Source organism: Ursus maritimus, unplaced genomic scaffold (assembly GCF_017311325.1).
Source record: "Ursus maritimus isolate PB19 unplaced genomic scaffold, ASM1731132v1 scaffold_7, whole genome shotgun sequence".
Taxonomy (NCBI): Eukaryota; Metazoa; Chordata; class Mammalia; order Carnivora; family Ursidae; genus Ursus; species Ursus maritimus.
In genome coordinates this window covers 11,058,048-11,072,024 of record NW_024426885.1, presented here as the reverse complement: position 1 = coordinate 11,072,024, position 13,977 = coordinate 11,058,048, and positions in this window count along the sequence as shown.

The following is a 13,977-nucleotide window of genomic DNA, read 5'->3' as shown; positions in this document are numbered from 1 at the left end:
AGTGCCCCACTACAAGGGGTTTTAAGATCTTACTGTGTGGGGGCGCCTGGGTGGCACAGCGGTTAAGCGCCTGCCTTCGGCTCAGGGCGTGATCCCAGCGTTGTGGGATCGAGCCCCACATCAGGCTCTTTCGCTATGAGCCTGCTTCTTCCTCTCCCACTCCCCCTGCTTGTGTTCCCTCTCTCACTGGCTGTCTCTATCTCTGTCAAATAAATAAATAAAATCTTTAAAAAAAAAAAAAAAGATCTTACTGTGTGGGGCGCTTTCCTGGCTCAGTCAGTGAAGCATCGAACTCTTGATTTCAGCTCAGGTCGTGATATCAGGGTTCTGGGATTGGGCCCCCACATTGGACTGTGGGCTCAGTGCAGACTCTGTGTATCCCTCTCCCTCTGTTCCTCCCCCTGCTTGTGCTCTCTCTCTCAAATAAGTAAATAAATCTTTAAGATCTCACTGTGTAATCACAATCTATATCCTTCAGTTAAACTTCCAGAAGCACGAGAGTTGGGTAGTACTTGTTTTCAGAACTGAGTCATTAACAAGCTCTAATAACCAGTTGTTGAGGAAGGTCGTTGAGAGGACGTGACCTCAGGTTCACCGGAGAGCAGGACATCGAGAAGGCTCCTCATCCCCTCCTGTCATTGGAATGTGCGTTCTGCCTGCTGTTCTCACAGTGGGATCCATTTTCCAGAACACAGCCTTGAGAGAAACAGCACAAGTGACTGAACCCAGTTTGGGCCTCTATATAAGCTTTAAAGTTTCTGGCAGGGGGGTCTGGAGATCTACTCGTCTCCCAGGACCCGAGACAGGCCTCCTATGTAAGTTCCTTTGCTTCTTAAACGTGCTCCCTATCCACCCAAGTGGCCTGCCTCTTCCTTCCCGCTCGCCCTGCCCTCCGAGGAGGGGGGCCAGTTTCAGGTTTCAGTGGGGAAGCTCCTGAGGTTTGGAAGGGGCACCACTTGCATTCCAGAAGTCTTAGACAAGCAAGAAGCGGTGGAACCTTCTGGAAAATAAGAAACTTGGCTCCAGCATCCAGGGTTACCTCGATGGGACATCTGTCCAGTTTGCATGGTGTGACTGCCCAGGCATTCACCTGTCGCTGCCCCGCCGACGGCTGCAAAGTGACAAGGGCATGCACTGCAGACAGTGGTGTCCTCGTTTGTGCAGTTGGTGCAAAGGAATGTGCAGAGGCCAGAATCTGTAAAACGACCAGCGCAGAGTACAGTACTCCCAATCACCGCCACCTTCCTGCGAAGGTCAGATGGAAGACGAAGTTTTCCCCAAAGTTTGCAAGAAAATGAGCTTATGTGGCTGCACCAGTTCACGCGCTGGCTTTCTTGGATGTGTTAAGATTTATTTTATTTTATTTTTTAAAGATTTTACTTATTTATTTGAGAGAGAGAGGACAGAGAACCCGCATGAGAGAGAGCACAAGCAGGGTGGAGGGGCAGAGGGAGAGGGAGAAGCAGGCTCCCCGCAGAGCAGGGAGCCCAACGATGTGGGGCTCGATCCCAGGACCCTGAGATCAGGACCTGAGCCAAAAGCAGACGGCTTAACCCACTGAGTCCCCGGGCGCCCAGAATGTGTAAGATGTAACCCGCCAGCAGGCAGGTATGTGTTCTTTTTTATTACAGCTTTTGAAGTGGTTAAAACACTTTAAAACAACATCCATTTGACTACAGCCCCTGAAGTGGAGCCAGGTCTGAGAGCGGCACGATTTGGCAGGTGGCCCGCAGACACGGCAGCCCCTCCCGCCTCCCATCTGCATCACCTGCCGCTCTGTTTTCCCGGAGCTGGCCACGGGCCACTTGCACGTGGCACTCGGCGCCTACATGCTTCGTCTCACGCGGCGCCCCAAAGGCTCCCCGAGGCAGCTATAATGATCACCACCATTTTATAAAGACCGAAGCACAGAGAGGTTAGGTCACTTGCCCAAGGTCGCACAGCGAAGGAGGGACAGAGCTGAGGTTCAAACCCAGGTCTGTCCCGTTCCACAGCTTCATCAAAACCACACCCCTGATGGGCCTAATTGCAAAGCGTGTGCTCTTCCTCCTTCACTCTGTGAATTTAGTAACTGCTCCTAATGGCACAGATGAGAAAAGGCTGAAAATGAGGGACTTCCTCCCCTGGGAACAGCGTGTCTTTTTTGTCTATCATGTCAATAGGACTCAGTAAAAACTGGTAAAGAATTGTGTACAATCCTGTTTCTGTTTTGTTTTGTTTTGTTTTTAAGAACAAGCCATTCGATGTCCAGAATATAGAGCATCTGTCTCCAGAGGTCCAACTTCCCCCAATTTTTATCTATTGCCAATGATTCTTTGGAACTGAGAGTGTTTGTAATAAAAACAACAGTGCAGTTGTTGCTAGTGCAGGCCCATCCCCGGGGGGTGTTGCTGTCAGTGGCCAGTGGCCGGGCCACTCGCCTGGCCACCCCCTCCCCAAAGGCCCTGCTTTGGAGATGACTCTTAGTGATGACAGAGATATCTGGCTGCCCTACCTGGTGAGACAGCTGGGACCTTGGCCTATCATGGACCTTCTGCTTGAGTTTACCCGGACAGAACCAAAGGAAGTCTTCTGGGTTGGGGACCTCTCAGTGTTGCTTTTCCCTGTGTCGATTAAAGATGTTGTCGGTGTTTAGATCTGATGATGAGGAACTTGACAGGGAGGGAGGGCTGTCCCCTTACTACTTGGACAAAGTTTGGGAGAGGGGAGATCTGGCACCCATTTTCATTAGCACCCTTTGCATGGACAAGAGGAAAACATCTTGTGAATATCACTTATTACTCAAGTGTCAGAACATCTTGTGTCCTGGAAAGTTATCAAACAGACCTGTGAATTGAATAGGGAGACGAAGTTCAGGTAAAATGGGAAGGGGCCAGCTTTGGGCTGGTGACATCACTCTCTCCTACTGTCCTGCACTGACCGTTCCTGGTCATGCGCGTGATCACTAGAGGCCAAGGAGGGATGGAGTCCGTCTGGAGTGGGATTTTACCCTGCCGCTCGTGGACGGACAGAATAGCCACTTTGAACTGTTTTCCCAGCAGGTATCATTTGATGTAGCACGGAGTCATTAGCTTCTTGCTTTGTGGGTGTTGATCTTGCTTTCCTAGCGCAACCCTCGTGGCCTCTATACCGTCTGTGCCCCCCACAGACCCCTCAAAGGTCCTTGGCACACGGCAGATATTTGGCAAACGCTCTGTGATGGATGTAATAGATGTAAAGATTCAATCAGGTCTCAATGACAGACAAAAAATCCCAATGAAAGCTGTCATAACCCAAACCAGGAAGGCGGTGGCTCACGTAACTGGGAGGCCCAAGTGTTAGCGGCGTTAGGCAGAGCTTGTCTCGAGGCCTCAGACGATGGCAGTGGGGCTTGATTGTTCCAAATCTTACCTGTGCTTTCCTCCAGGTTAGCTTTATTCTCAGGATCCCTGTGATGGCGAGATGCCAGCTTTCTGAGAGTCAGATAAAAATGATGTAGTTTCATAGAAAAAGAAACACATACCCCAAACTTGACAATTTATGGGAGTTTCCTATACCCACTACAATCCCAGCCTTACATATGTATCACGATTAGGGAACTTTCTAGCTTGGGGAGTCACCCCTGGAGAAGTTGGTGGAAAGTCAGATAAGGCAGACTTTATTCTCCGGCGGAGGTAGTTTTATGTTCTATGTCTGAAAAGACTATACAGATACAGGGCCATAGCTCTGGAAGTCCCGAGGCCTGTGCTGTTTGGGACCCCCGTGTCGAGGTGTATGTCTGTGCATCCATCGCTGTTGTGGATACAACACGTGTTGTGAGGACACAACACGCTGTCCCTCTGCAGTAGACTCTCCTTAATCTCTTTGAGGGAGAATAAAGAGTGGAAAGACTTTTTTAGAAGCTGCGTTCCAAAATGCAGTCTCTCTGTATATGTATATAAACTTATGAAACGCATCAGTGTCACCTGTACCATGACAGAAAATAGCGTGTTGTCTCCTTTAAGCTCAAGGGGCAAATGGACATTCAGACAGGTGAGACAGGTATAGCTGCTGGACGTCGTTGCGGACCCAGCTCTTCCGTAAAATCTTGGTTGGTTGAAGGAAGAGATGAGCAAGACGAATTCCTGTAATTCCATGGTTAGCAGATTCCCCCACTGCTTGAAGCATCGCTCACTTACATGTCGCTCCATATGACAAATACTACTATTTATGGAGTAGCTACTCCGTGCCAGGTATTTTTCAAGGGGACATCGCAGGGAATGTAAAAACAGTCCTGTACTAATGGTGATTATCTTCCAGTGAGATCTAGGTGGTGGGCATCTTGTGTGGTGGGCATTTGAAAGTTGCCTTCCCCATATCTTTTCACCCGAAGTAATGGACTTTAGCTTAAGGCTTTACTCCTTTTCCACTCTCAATCCTCTTGGTTTGAGAGATCGGTCTCTGACCCAGAGTTATCCTAATCAGCATAATTACACCCCAAATCCTCAGCCACAATGGCCACGTGACCCACACTGTCTCATCAGAGCAAACGTGAGGGTTTTTGCAGGAGCTATCGAGACATACACACACACACACACACACACACACTTTCTCTTCTGGAGCTACCAGAGTCAACTTGCCACACAAGGAAAGAAGAATCTGAGGATGGAGAGAATAGACAATGGCGCTGAGTGACAGTGCCAAAGACACTGAGGCTTCATGCAGTGTATGAGTTCTTGATCAAGCTGAGCCTGATCCCAGAGTTCCCGTCTGGATACTACAGTCCGGGTCAACTTGAGTGGGGTTTTCTATCAGTCACTACTAGAGAAGTCATAATGGAGTCACCTGCTGCCTTGAAGACTTGAAGTAGTCTCAGCTACAAGGATGTTCTGAGTACCTGGCACGAGCTAGGTTCTCAGAGAACAGATATGCCAACTTGTGAGGCAGGTGAACGTGGAATTGGTCACCCCTTCCTTTCTGTCATCAATCCCTGTTACTCATGACCCAATCCCCCATCTCACGCACCCTTCCTCCCTTCCCCAGGCACTGGTCCTGGGTTCCAGGTCCACTCTTCTAGCAGTCAGTCAATCCCCACTGGAGAGAGTGGGCCAGGGGCATGTTGTGCCAGGAAGGGCACTCACCTCTTATGGGAAGACTTGCCCTTCGCTTCTACTCTGTGCCTCACCATCTTAGTGGTCTGGGTGGGCCACGCAACTGCCTAAGCTTCATCTTCAAAAAAAAGGTGGCAATAACAAATAACAGCAATGAAACCAAATGTTCTCTTCCACATCAGCTCGTGCTGAGGACCAAAGGAGTCAATGCACCCGGCAGGTGCTGTAAATAGCTGACTGATACAGAAAAGAAGACATCTTTGTTCACAAACAGCCTAAGGTGTGAGTTCACTTGGGAGAATTTGCTCTTCAAAGGGGGATCCTTGAAGAGGGAAACCTTCATTGCTACATGAATGAAGCTGGATCGTGAAATGAGAGCCTTCAGCAAGGGCTGATAAGGGTCAGAGGCCCTGCCTACCTACCTCCTGGTTATCCTGTGCAGACACCTCTCCCCTGGCCCTTGCTGAACGGGCCCCACAGCCGACTGCACTCCCAGGAGAGCAGTTATGACACCTGGTTCACAAAGGAGAACATTTTTCTTTCCATTGGTGCCTATTTTTGCCGCACTCACAAAGCAGGGGTGGTGTTGAGGGAAAAGGACCGACAGGATGAATAGGTGTTTTCCCTCGACACGAGAAGATGTAGGTGACACGGCGTGGAGCTGTCCGTGCCTTCCTCTGAAGGCGGAAAGGCGGCAAGATACCAGGACGAAGGTTTCTGGCTCTGGGGGCGAAGAGCTTGAAAACAAATGAAAAGCTTTCCCCCAAACAGCGGCCAGGAAGTACTGAGCTCACCAGTCCGATCAGATCAGCTGTGGGGCAACACCTTTTACTATGATCTGAGTGCCTCCTTTGCAAGGAGCATTGGCACAACTTCCAGATATTTCCTAGATGCAACATTTCAGTTTGGGTCTTTGAGAGGCGACCATGGCGGGTTTTGCTGAGTGTGTCTGACCCCGTGGCAGGCAGAATCCTTGGATGAATTAAGGAGTTGGCACAGTTTGCTTCTGGGATCCCACTGAGAATTTCCTCCACATAATCTGACTTACTGGTTTTCTTTTGTTCTTCTTCTTTAAAAAAAAAAAAACCCAAAAACAAAAAAACTGAGCCGTAACATACACACGATTAAATACATGCACAGATTTAAAGTGTAGTGTTGGATGAATGCTGACGAATGCACGCACCCGCGTATCCAGCATCTCAGTTAAGTGTAGAATATTCTAATACCTCCAAAAGTTCCCTCGTACCATTTTCTTGTCTCCACCTAGAGGTAACCACCAGTTTGCTTCTATCACCAGAGCCCAGTTTTGCCTGTTCTAGAAGCTCCTGTAAAAGGAATCATATGACATATTCTCTTTTATGTCTGGTTTCTTTTGCTCAAAATTATGCCTTTGAGATTTATTCCTGTGTTTGCGTGTATCAGTAGCTCTTTCGTTTTTATTATTGAATGGTGAGTATTCCGTTGCATGAACTCACCATGATTTATCCATTCTCCTGCTAATGAACATGTGGGTTGTTCTCAGTGTTTGGTTATAATGAATCAATCTGCTATGAACACTTGTACACATCCCTTGGGCTTGGCTAGCACAGAGCAGGACCCCAAAGAGATGGGTGGAGGAAATGAAAAGAATCAAGGGGAGCCCACGCAAACCGTCAGTTCTTGACAAAGCTGCCAAGGCAATTCATTGTGGCAAAGAGAATATTCCTTACAAATGAGGCAGGAGCCACTGGACATCCTAAGGGGAAAAAAGAACCTCAGCCCCTACTTCATGGCATATGCAAAAATTAATTCAAGATATAGACCTAAATATAAAAGCTAATATAATAAAGCTTCTAGAAGAGAACATAGGAGAAAATCTTCACAGATGTGGAGTAGGCAGAGATTTCTTAGGACACAAAAGAAACAACCATAAAAGAGGAAATTGAGAAATTGGGCTCCATCAAGATTACTAGTATGTGCTTTGCTGAAGGTACTGTTAAGAAAGTACAAAGTTAAGGCACAGATGGAGAGAATATATTTGTAGCAGGCATAACTAAACAGGGGACTAGTATTCAGAATGCATTAAAAATTACTTCAAATCAATAACCAAAAGTGAAAACCCAATTTTAAAAAATAGGCAAAAGACATGCATAGGTCCTTCCCAAAGGAAGATGGCAGAATGGTGCAAACATGCATGAAGGGTGCTCAACGTCACTCACCATCAAAGAAACACAAATCAAAACCACAATATGATTTCAACCAACATGCAGCCAGGTGTCAGCAAAAGGGCACAGGACTATGAAGGATGGACTGGAGTTCTGGTCCTGTCCCTGGCCCTGCTCCTGACTCCCAGGGTCTAAGCAAGGGAGCAGAAACAGCTGTGCCCTAAGTGTATAGGCTTCTTAATCTTCCATCTGTTTTCTTGCACGAATATTCCAGAATCCTAATCTATGTCAGTGAGAATCCTGCCGGTGGCTCCCACACAGAGATTTCTCTTTGGATGAAGTAGAGGCAGTGATACTCTGACTTTTCACATGATGAACTTGAAAATAATAGACAAAGTCCTTCTAGGGAAGAAACTTCCTAACTTAAAATCTTCTAAGAAGTAAGGGAATATGTTTTTTTTTTCCCTGAAAACGTCATTAATTCACACATTTTTCTCCTTAGACGGAATAACAACTAGTCTAAAGAGATGAAGGGGTTAAATCATTTTCAGTGTGCTTTATATCTTTCCAGGAAGCAGGAAAGTTTTCTTTTATGAGGTAGGATTTGGCTTAATGCACTTCGGTGTTGAATCCATGGTGCTATATCCTCAAAGGTCTTATAAATATTACCACTTGAAAAGGTGAAAGAACTGAGAATATTTAGTTTGGAAAAGAGAAGCTTCTCTCTCTTTCTGTCTCTCTCTGCCTCTCTCTCTCTCTCCTTCCCTCCCTCACCCCACCCCATCTCCATGTCTCTATCTCTCTTTCCGGTTGTTGAATAATTACAGGGCTGTTGTAACATGGAAGATTAGGCATTCAATTCACTCCGTGTGGTCCATAAAGCACAATTTGGACCCATGGATATAGGCTGTTTCTCCTCAAACAACAACCCCAGATCTTTCCAGAAATGAAATGAGCAGTGAGTGACTTCCACATCCCTGGAGGTGTTCAAGAAGATAGATATTTAATAACTATTAAGGAAGACATTCATGGACCAGGTTGAACTTGATGACCTCTCCTGAAATTCCTCTTGGATCCTTGGTGTTTTAGGCACATCAGCAAGTTTATACCAGGCAACCACAGTGCAAAGCCTAGATGGGTGGGTCTCTGAAGTTGAGGGTCACCGTGCTGGCTGCCTGTTGCCAAGTCACACTCTTAGAGCAGTTAGGTAGGTGTCATTGAGATACCAAGTGTAACTTTTGGAAATGAGGTTATAAGAAATTGTTGCAAAGTTGTGTTCTCCAAAGGTGGTTTTGGTTTTTGGAAATAGCTAGAAGTCTGGTCAATATGGGATCATTGAACTGCATGATACTGTGTGAGGATTAAAACAATAACCAGCAGCTGAAGCAGGATTATGGAGGGATGAAGGGGAGGTTCTTTTTTTTTTTTTAAATGATTTTTTATTATATTATGTTAGTCACCATACAGTATATCCCCGGTTTCCGATGTAAGGCTCGATGATTCATTAGTTGTATATAACACCCAGTGCACCATGCAATACGTGCCCTCCTTACTACCCATCACGGGTCTATCCCATTCCCCCACCCCCCTCCCCTCTGAAGCCCTCAGTTTGTTTCTCATAGTCCATAGTCTCTCATGCTTCATTCCCCCTTCTGATTACCCCCCCTTTCTTTATCCCTTTCTTTCCCTATACTGATCATCCTAGTTCTTATGTTCCATAGATGAGAGAAATCATATGATAGTTGTCTTTCTCTGCTTGACTTATTTCACTTACCATTATCTCCTCCAGTGCCGTCCATGTTGTAGCAAATGTTGAGAACTCGTTCTTTCTGATTGCTGAGTAATATTCCATTGTATATATGGACCACAACTTCTTAATCCAGTCATCTGTTGAAGGGCATCTTGGTTCCTTCCACGCTTTGGCTATTGTGGACAGTGCTGCTATGAACATTGGGGTGCATATGGCCCTTCTCTTTACTACGTCTGTATCTTTGGGGTAAACACCCAGTAGTGCAATGGCTGAATCATAGGGTAGCTCAATTTTTAACTTTTTAAGGGACCTCCACACTGTTTTCCAGAGTGGCTGTACCAATTTGCATTCCCACCAACAATGTAGGAGGGATCCCCTTTCTCCACATCCTCTCCAACAATTGTTGTCTCTTGCCTTGTCTATTTTTGCCATTCTAACTGGCGTAAGGTGGTATCTCAGTGTGGTTTTGATTTGAATTTCCTTGATAGCTAATGATTTTGAACATTTTTTCATGTGTCTGTTAGCTATTTGTATGTTGAACGGGAGTTTCTTGACATGCTCATAAGCTCAAGATAAAATATGAGAGATTTTCCCAGAGTGGCTCTTTGAAAATGTGTGTGTGGCCACAAAAGCACTGGGGGGAAGCTGTGGTCATTTGAGTGTTTACATTCTGATGTGATTTTTCAAAGATCAGTCTCACGCATGACAGCTATGGGGCTCACTATGTCTAGGCAAGGGGTGGACATGTTTATGTTATTTCCTACGATTGAGACTCTAAAGACTGATCAAGTCTCTGAGACTTCTAGAAGCTCTGATCCATGATTCCTTCCCTGGAGAACACATCACATTCCATGGGAGTCTTATGAAGACCCAGCAGGAGCTGCTAAGCTGGGTACCCGGGTGCTTTGGCTGCATTGCTTTATCTAACCTGCTTTCATTTCATCGATCCCTTGTCAATTCATTTATCTGCTGGGGAAGCAATATGGCACTTCTGGAGAGCTCTATTATTTGGCACATGTCCACAGCTGCACAGCTGTTGGAGCTAAGCACCTCCAAACCCATGGAAGTGGCTGCCTGCTCTGTGGGACTTGGGATACCAAGAATGTCATCTTCAGTCGCCTTTCACTGGGGAGAGAACCTGTCTGCCTTTCAAGAATGACCTCCCTTAAATTATAAAATCTTCTGTGAGGGAGAGCCCACAATATATCCTGATCCAGGCTCATATAATGAAGAAGGCTAGGCCTTCCCTTGAAGCCAACTTTGGTAAATGAAAAAGGAGATTCTTGGGGCAGATGACATAGTTGCCAACAGGAGTGAAAAAGGAGGGGAGGAAGAGATGGGGCAGCAGAGGGCAAGCCTCGGGTGATATCACAGCTTTGTTTAAAGGCAGTCCTGCAAATCTGTATTGACAAAGGCAGGCACACCCAGGACAACTCATTCGCTGGTGAAAGATCCTGGGCTTAGACAGGAGCTCATGGGGCATGTGAGCTGTGTTCAGTTTGCCTGTGTCTGGCATGGAAGGGGGTGTGCTGGCCTTTGTTCGTTTGCTCCCCATCAAACAATTTCCCTACTCCAAAGTATCAGTCCCTGTTTGTGCGTCCACCTGTTGTCCATTCTCAGCTCAGGGGCTTAGGGTGAAGATTCCACTCCCAGCTTACAGATCAAGCCTGTGACCCAGGCTTGAGACAATCCACCCATCATGATTCCTTGGCCACAGTGATTGGTTCGTGTGGGGCAGTGCAAATAACATTTAGTGACACCTTTGCTGGGAGCCCTGGGATCAAGATCAAGGTCATTCCCACCAGATTTGATCCTGAGGGCATGGAAAGCTGGGATTCTTGCAGCCAACGTGCAACGACCAGGAACCTGAGATAGAAGCCAATACAAGGGCAGACAGAGCAGCAATGACTACTTAATGACTTCTTAATGACTACAGCAATGAGATCACCTGCCCTTTCAAACTCTCTCTCCAGGCATCTCTAATACAAGCACAAATGATAAACATAACGTGGCACAAAGATTCTAATTCTGTGATCTTGGTGATGGACTCCGCTGGGCAGGATCCTACAACTAGCTCTCCACCATGAACCTACCCTTGGTTTGCCCCCCTGCTCTGCCAGGGAGGGGGACTGGCTGTGCCCTCCAAACCCCTTCCAACCTTCTGCACCTACACTCTTGCCCTCACCTGAGATCTCCTCCCCTTATGTTTTCCTACTCTGCCTTACGAGAACCAGCTGTCCTCTACCAGGCTAGTCCCTGGCCATCCCAGACCAAAGGAATGACTCCTAACTTTTGACCTCTGAGTGATCCAGTTTTCTGAAGCACTTCTTTGGACTTATCAATATTGCTTTGCCTAATTCCTTGGTGTGTCTTCATGACTTTTTGGCTCCCTAACTTCTTGAGGGAAGATATGGATTATGAATCTTAGCACCCAGCACACAGGTTGCACGGGCTATACTCGGTTGATGCTTATCAGTAAGTGATGTTTAATAACATGGGCTCTTGTTAATATCCTCTCCTGGAATACGGCCACCTGCCAGTCTCAGATCGGAGTCATTAGAGTTTACTGCATTGACGATGGGATCTCCTATACCACTCTGCCAACCTATGGGAGTCCAGTTGTGTCCAGGATGTTGCAGGGCCCAAGACACAGAGGAGACAGAACCACACCTCCTCCCTCCAAGTTCTTCCCACTCCCCCCACACCTGACACCTCACATGCCAGAGGAGGCATATGGTCCATTCATCGTTTATTCACCGAAGATTCACCAAGCACAGTGTGCCAGGCGTTGGGTATACAGTGATGGGCAAATCAGACGCAGTTCCTGCCTGTGGTCTTGACATGAAGCCCCTTCCACACAGAGCTAGGATTGTTCTTCTTCTTCTTCCTGCTTCTCTGTCCCTAGACTCTGAGATGTCTAGGCTTAGATATCTTGCTTGGGTCTGTCATTGTGTCCCCTTGGAAGTAGGGTCTGTCTGTTCTTTGCTGATGCCAGAACCCTCCTCCGAAGGTCTTCTTCCTACGTACTCCCCCTTTTGTCCAAGACTGAGATATGGTTCCTCATTCCCAGGGACTACCCTCTAATCCATTTCTTCTGCTCACAAAGTCCTGGCTGGGTCTCTCCTAAAACCCATGAGGTCTGGTCTCCCCAGGGACAAATTAATGGTTAATGTGAACTTTGCATCCTGAATGTCCATTTGGTTTAAATTAGTAAAGCTAAAGGAAATATACATGATCAGGACAGGTGATAGGAAAACAAAGCCAAATTCCCTCTGGGCTCTGGCTTGAGGTCGTGACCTCCAGGCCACCAGCCAGGGGTGAGGGTCTGGCCTTTGTGAACCCCAAGGATGACTCTCCCGGTGGAACCTGCAGCCCAGCTGCCTCAGGTGCTCAGGACTGAATGCTGTGTCAGCGATGAGCTACCCGGATGGCCTGTCTCGGGCAGGGATGGTGCCAGTCTCTTTTTTCCATTCTCATAGCGCAGCGGCCCAAAGATGCTGACGGTGGGGGTCGGAGAAACCCCATCCCAGGGGCTGCCTGGCGCTGGTGCCTTGGCGAGGAGCCAGGCTCACCTTTGCCCTCAGTCTGTGTGGCAGGGCGCTGGAGCCTGGCTGGCAGCGCCTGAGGGCAAAACGAATCCTGTGAATGTTCTCAGGGGAACTTCCTAGAAAAAATAAAGGGAAGAATTTCAGATCGGAAGTGGGTAGGGAAAGCAAAAAGCGGGAGGGAGGGAGCTCTGTTCAGCAGGGGCAGAGGGTGCCGGGGCTTCCTGGGCCTGAGAGTCCCCCAGCGCGCCTCTGCCACCTGCCCACGTGCGGGCCTGAGGCGGGAGCCCGAGGCCGGAGAGCGGGAGTCGGAAGCTGAGCCTGGAGCTGCAGAGCAGCCGCAGGCGGGGACCCAGCGAGCGCGCTGCCCCGGGAGCCGAGCGCAGGGGCCGCCCACTGGCGGGGGAGCCGGGGAGCGCGCAAGGGAGGCGGCGGCCGGCGGCGGCGGGGCTTCCCCGGGCTTCCCCTCCCCTCCCGGGGCCGCGGGCGCACCGCGCAGACCAGGGCGCGGAGGCGGTGCTCGGCGCCAGGGCGCGGGGAGTCCCCGGGGCGCCCCCAGCTTGGCGCGGGGCCGCGGGGCGGGGAGCGGCGGCAACGGCGGGAGCGGCGTCCGCGAGCCCCTGGGCCGGCGTTTGGTGGTTTGGGCTGAGCCCTCCCCAGCGCCCGCCCGCCCCCGCCCGGCGCCCGCCTCCCGCCCCCCGCCCGCGGCCTGAGCGCGCCTCCTCGCCGCCCCGGGTCTGGAGAGCCGGGCCGGTCGAGCTGCGAGAGTCGCCGAGAGCACAGCCGCCGCCGCCCCGGGAACTGCTCTGGCCGCCCATGGGAGCGGCCATCGAGATCGGGGTCGAGCCCTGCTCGGGGTCTTCGTGTAAGTAGTGGGCCACGCGGCGGGGCGCGCGGACGCGGGGACCCACGGACCGAGCGTCTCTGCGCCCCAACTTTGTTTGCGCCACCGCGTCCCTTCCGGGCCTGGATTCGAGGTGTCCTCCCCACCCAGTGCCCGGGATGTGTCCTACGGGACCCTCCTGGTCCCCTTCCTGGATCCCTGGGCACGGAGGGGCTCGCGTAAGCCGGACTAAGACTCGCTCCCGCCACCCCCATCGCGCCGGGGAGCGGGACCGGCCGCCGCTCGAGTTCCCTCGCCTGCGCCTGTCGCGGGCTGCGCACCAGCTGCCCGGGGAATCCGGGCTGCTCCCCTGGAAGCGGGCGCGCAACCTCGCTCGCGCCCTCGGGAAGTTTCTCCTTGGGTGCGATCTTCTGAGCCCGACGTTTGCAGTCCTTCCTCCTGGCCCTTCTCCCATCGTCCCTCGCCGTACCCAGGGCCAGGCTCCATCTCCTCCCGTGTCCCTGGCTTTAACGCCCCGGGGTTCAGGTGAGCGTTTTCCCAGCAGACGTTTGCGGTACTTCTCCGGCTGGAAAACTGTTGCTGCGGAGGCTCGGGAAGTCGGGGACCGCAGCCCGAAGTACGGGCT